The sequence below is a fragment of the Eriocheir sinensis genome, unplaced genomic scaffold, assembly GCF_024679095.1.
Source record: "Eriocheir sinensis breed Jianghai 21 unplaced genomic scaffold, ASM2467909v1 Scaffold253, whole genome shotgun sequence".
Classification (NCBI taxonomy): Eukaryota; Metazoa; Arthropoda; class Malacostraca; order Decapoda; family Varunidae; genus Eriocheir; species Eriocheir sinensis.
The window spans coordinates 344953-350489 of NW_026111558.1; the positions used below are offsets into that span (position 1 = coordinate 344953).

Below are 5537 nucleotides of genomic sequence, written 5' to 3' on the forward strand. Positions count from 1 at the left end.
CAAACACATATTCCACTCCAGTGGTGAGAATCGAACCTGGACCTCCATCTACAAGTTAGGCAGTTTAAACATCAGGCCACAATGGAGTACAAAAGTAAGGCTACACCATTTGCTTTACTTATGAACTGGTAAGGGAGCCCCGTGGCCTTGTGGCAAAACTCCTGGTATTTTTTAGGTCTGGGTTTAATTCCCACCATTGAAGTAAATGTTACCTTAATTCCTTTGGCTTCTTATACAAAATAAACAGGGAACTACTGTGACATCCAGGCTGAAAGACATGCCATCATCATCATCTAGTGTGATGCCCTAAGTTTCCTTTTATGGGATAGTATGGCTTTTGAGTCACCCCCACTCTTGGGAGTTTTAAGCAATCTCTTTACCAATATAACTTTTGCTCCTTGCTCTACATATTTTCTCAAGTTCTTCTTTGGTATCCCTACTGGCTTCCCTTCACCTATCCCCTGTTTTGCTACTGTCTAAAGTACATGGTCAATGTCTCTCTGCTAATTGTATCCATACCTTCTCAGTGTTGGAAAAAAAGAAAAAGATATGACATTGATTAATTACTAATAAATTATTTGGTGGCTAATTCAGCCCAACATCCAAAACATTTTTACACTTTCAGTCACTGTCAGATTCATGTCGCCTTTTCCGCGATTTTTTTCCATGCATGGATTCGTAATTGTCATTGAATCTTCGCAATTCCTTTATAAGAGATTCACTGTGGTGTGCCCTAACGACTTCACTATTCTTCACAACTTCTGCATGCGTCTTCAGCTGATCCACAACATCCTGCAGCAGTCTTCTTACTTCAGCATTGTGTGAAGGAGGAGTTACCCTTTGCCGTCGGCTCCTACTGGGGCCAGCGCCTGTCACTGGTGTACTGGCTTCAGTATGGGTACTTGAACCAGCAGATCCAGTAACTCCTGTCGAGGGCCCTGCACCTGCCACTCCTATGCCGGCTTCAGCGCGTACACTTCGTCCAGTAGGTCCAGTACCACTTGTAGAGGGGCCAGCACTTGCCAGTGCTATGCTGGCCTCAGTGCGTCCACTTCGTCCAGTAGGTGCCACTCTTTTGCCACCTTCTGTGGGTGCACTTAGAACAGCTGGTGGTGGTAGTTCATGGTCAGCATCCAAATCTTCATCAGTTGGTGCAAAAGCAATCATTTCTTTTTGCAAAGAACAAGCCTATGGAAAGTATACAGATTACTATTAAAAGTCTGTTAAGAAAAGGGGAAGGGGCAGGAATAAACTGTTATTATGAACACAGTAGTAGCACTATCAATTTGGCAATGCAAAGACAATAGATTTAGCACATACAAATGCAAGTAAGGTTCACAGAGTTTAAGGTAAAAGATTTAAATGTATGTACAGGAGGAAATTTAAATGTAATTCTTAACCTATTTTTATAGACAAAAATTTGCATTACCTACCATTGTTCTACCACTTTCAAAGAGGTTCCGTGGTTCAATGCTGTGGGAGCCCCGAAGGAGACCATGGAGAATGTCAAAGTGAGAAGGTTGAGGGATTGGTGGTGCCCCTGTTTTATTGACATTGTCTATGTATTTTTTGTATGCCTTCAACAGGTTACTCCACTTCTGCCTGCACTGTAATGCTGTGAAGTTCCCATGAGGCAACTGTAATGCAAGATTATGTATTAGTGATATTGCATAATATAATATTCATATCGTCAAAACGAGGAGGCCACTATATGATTTCGCATCAAATTCCATTTTCATACAAATAAACTGAAACAAGTGACATTTGTGCTATAAGTGGGTGTTAAATCATATGCAGTTCTCAGGAATATGAATTGAGACAATTCTGATAAAGGTGAATATTAGCAACATAATAATCTCTGCAAAACTATATTTTTACCTGCAACAGGCAAATCAGGCACTTATGATGAATAAGGAACATAATTTGAGCATCAGACTAACAAACACTTTAATGGTACACAATCCATAACAATATAACTTTCATGTTGCTAACAGTGCAATATCCTCAAGTATACTGCAAAAGGCCCAATGTGCTGCTAGTTCCACTTCTTGTTAAACCGTGAACACTGCAACTGTACAATGCATGCATTAATGTGACAGATGAATGTGCTGTACACAAAAAAATTTTGATACCTTTTTATTTAGCTCACTGGTAATTTTGCTCCACACCTTAATTTTCTTAGTCTTATTGTCATTCAGAAGTGAAATATGTGCTTCAACAATCTGAAGAAAAATTTCTATTGCTAATGGAGACCAAACAACTGGACGAGGACCACCATGTGATGAACTGCCTTGAGTGTCATGCTGTGAAGCTGATAAAGACAAAGAATTTAAGCATTTATAATTTTATGCATCGCAAATCCCAAACTTGGATATGGATATGGGATTGCATATGGGATAAGTCCCATATGCAATGCAAACCCACATAAATAAAGGGTGCAAGTTATGGGGACAGTGAACTCTATGAATTTGTATTAGGAGAGAAATGTAAGACAATGGTAACAGCTTATAATTATCATCTTAGGGAAGATGCTACACCATATGATGTTAGTGCATCTCATGCAAAGAGTAACCATAACTGTGTTGTACAGTGAAATATTAACAGAAAAAAACATACTATAAATTAGTTCCTAAAGGTAAGAGGCAAGCAAGAAAAACCTATACACCAAAGGAATATACGTCTATAAAGCAACACTAATGTAGACGTAAACCTACATTGTGTACTTCCCTCAAAGGGGTGAGGGGTTCCTTCACATGTCACTTCAAGAGTTAACGGTTCATCAGGCGACTCAGAGACATCACCTTGTGAGCCTGATACTTCTACAATCAGTGCATCTGTGAAAAAAAAAAAATAGACTTCTAAGATTTGCTATTACAAGTTTAGCTTGATTGCTTATTAATTCATACATTATATATATATATATATATATATATATATATATATATATATATATATATATATATATATATATATATATATATATATATATATATATATCGGTATATATATTTAAGTCAATACTAAGGTACTAATTGAGATCTACTAAATAGTTTTGTCATAACAAGTTAATTGTTTCTGATGGAGGGCATCTTAGAACTGACATATTGTTATAACTCAGTTTACCTTCTCTCTGTTGAACAAGGTGTGAGTGGGCAAACACTTGATGATCAATAATGTAGGTACTAGTTGGTGCCACCAAAGTACAGAAAGGACATTTATAACTGGAAAAAATGTAAAATATTAACAGATTTATGACATTGCTGTTATGGATGCCAAACAATATTCACAAAATTTCCAGCATCAATAGATACACCTCTTCATGACAATACTATTACATATATTTTTAATTCTTTGTGTCATGGTCCATCATTACAAAACTGTGTGTTTCGTAAAAAAAATTAGAACAGCCTCATGTCTTGTAGTACTTACGATGGACGATGAGCCTCTGCCATCTCTAGCAAGGAAGCAGTGTTATGTAATTACAACTGAAAAGTACGGAAAATTTATGATACTCACTGGCCACCATTTTGGTATTTGCCTGTGTATAGAGTTGTGACAAGTTTGAAAGATTACCTAAAGGGATAATTTTAGCTCTAATACAGACACAAAAAAATATTCAAATGAACAATTGCAATTTTACTTGTCTCTATGACGATTTTCCCCTATAAATTATGTGAAATAAATAAGTTTTATGGGAAAGGATGCAGGCGCTCCAGCTGTACTGCCTCTAAAGGTAACCAACACTTTCAGTTACAGCCGTGCCTGTCTTATTAACTGCATTTTTTTATTAATATGTCAGCATTGACACCTTTACATACCACCCAACTAGAAGCTGGCTGCAAGCTTGCACACCTGCCGTGGGTGGTGCTGCAGGCCAAACACCTGCCGCGGGTGGTGCTGCAGGCCAAACACCTGCAGCCGGTGCTGCTACAGGGCAAACACCTGCCGCGGCTGGTGCTGCAGGCCAAACACCTGCAGCCGGTGCTGCTACAGGGCAAACACCTGCCGCGGCTGGTGCTGCAGGCCAAACACCTGCAGCCGGTGCTGCTACAGGGTAAACACCTGCCGCGGCTGGTGCTGCAGGCCAAACACCTGCAGCCGGTGCTGCTACAGGGTAAACACCTGCCGCGGCTGGTGCTGCAGGCCAAACACCTGCAGCCGGTGCTGCTACAGGGTAAACACCTGCCGCGGCTGGTGCTGCAGGCCAAACACCTGCAGCCGGTGCTGCTACAGGGTAAACACCTGCCGCGGCTGGTGCTGCAGGCCAAACACCTGCAGCCGGTGCTGCTGCACGGCAAACATCTGCCGCGGGTGGTGCTGCAGGCCAAACACCTGCAGCCGGTGCTGCTGCACGGCAAACATCTGCCGCGGGTGGTGCTGCAGGCCAAACACCTGCAGCCGGTGCTGCTGCACGGCAAACATCTGCCGCGGGTGGTGCTGCAGGCCAAACACCTGCAGCCGGTGCTGCTGCACGGCAAACATCTGCCGCGGGTGGTGCTGCAGGCCAAACACCTGCAGCCGGTGCTGCTGCACGGCAAACATCTGCCGCGGGTGGTGCTGCAGGCCAAACACCTGCAGCCGGTGCTGCACGGCAAACATCTGCCGCGGCTGGTGCTGCAGGCCAAACACCTGCAGCCGGTGCTGCTGCACGGCAAACATCTGCCGCGGGTGGTGCTGCAGGCCAAACACCTGCAGCCGGTGCTGCTGCACGGCAAACATCTGCCGCGGGTGGTGCTGCAGGCCAAACACCTGCAGCCGGTGCTGCTACAGGGTAAACACCTGCCGCGGGTGGTGCTGCAGGCCAAACACCTGCAGCCGGTGCTGCTGCAGGCCAGAATACCTGTCGTGGGTGCTGCTGCAGGCCAGAACAAATCCAAGCAAGCATGGGAAGAGTAGAGTTCCGCAAGTGTTTTGCGTCATCACTGATATTGAAGAAGAACAACTGATTTCTCGGCAAACTCCACCAGTTGAAATATCTCTCCACTCGAAAGAACACTTACGCACTCCATTCAGGTGGTGGCTTATGATATCTGACCAGAAAAGTACACTTATTTGTGAAATAACTCACCTTAAGGGACGCCTTGGTGTATCAGCTGATCTGCAACCACGATGGGGTTGCCAGACACCACCTCGACCAACCACTGTCCCGAGCGTGGTTGCTGTGGTTGCCCCTCCGAGCAACTACAGTTGCCCCAACCCGTGTTGCTTGGCGTAAATAGAACACGGAAAATCAGCTCCGAGCAACTCGAGTTGAGCAACCAGGCGTAAATAGAAGACGCCTATAGTCTCAGAAAAACTACTCGGCATGGCAGACGCCATACGGGCTACCATGACTAGGGAATCAAAGGCACCTTCTAGTACCAACTCTCTGACTCTTTTTCAACTACTGGAGGATAGGATTCTGTTCTTACGGGGAAAAGTTGATGAGGTAGACATGGATTATAGTTTTCACTCAGTTCACTCTCGGGTAAAGAGGGGGTTGCTCAACATCGTTGGGTCCGCCTCAAAGTTCCTTTTCGGTACGGCTACCGACGAGG

General features: G+C 43.9%; 1 long non-coding RNA gene across 1 annotated transcript; it reads right to left on the reverse strand.

Annotated features, from left to right (window-relative positions):
- Positions 1-810: 810 nt before the first annotated feature.
- LOC126991264 (uncharacterized) lies at positions 811-5286 on the reverse strand. The gene is made up of 6 exons (XR_007745352.1): positions 5069-5286; positions 3430-3485; positions 3124-3221; positions 2715-2834; positions 1434-1637; positions 811-1188 (listed from the first exon to the last, which is right to left on the reverse strand). It is a non-coding gene; the product is annotated as an uncharacterized LOC126991264 (long non-coding RNA).
- Positions 5287-5537: the final 251 nt, after the last annotated feature.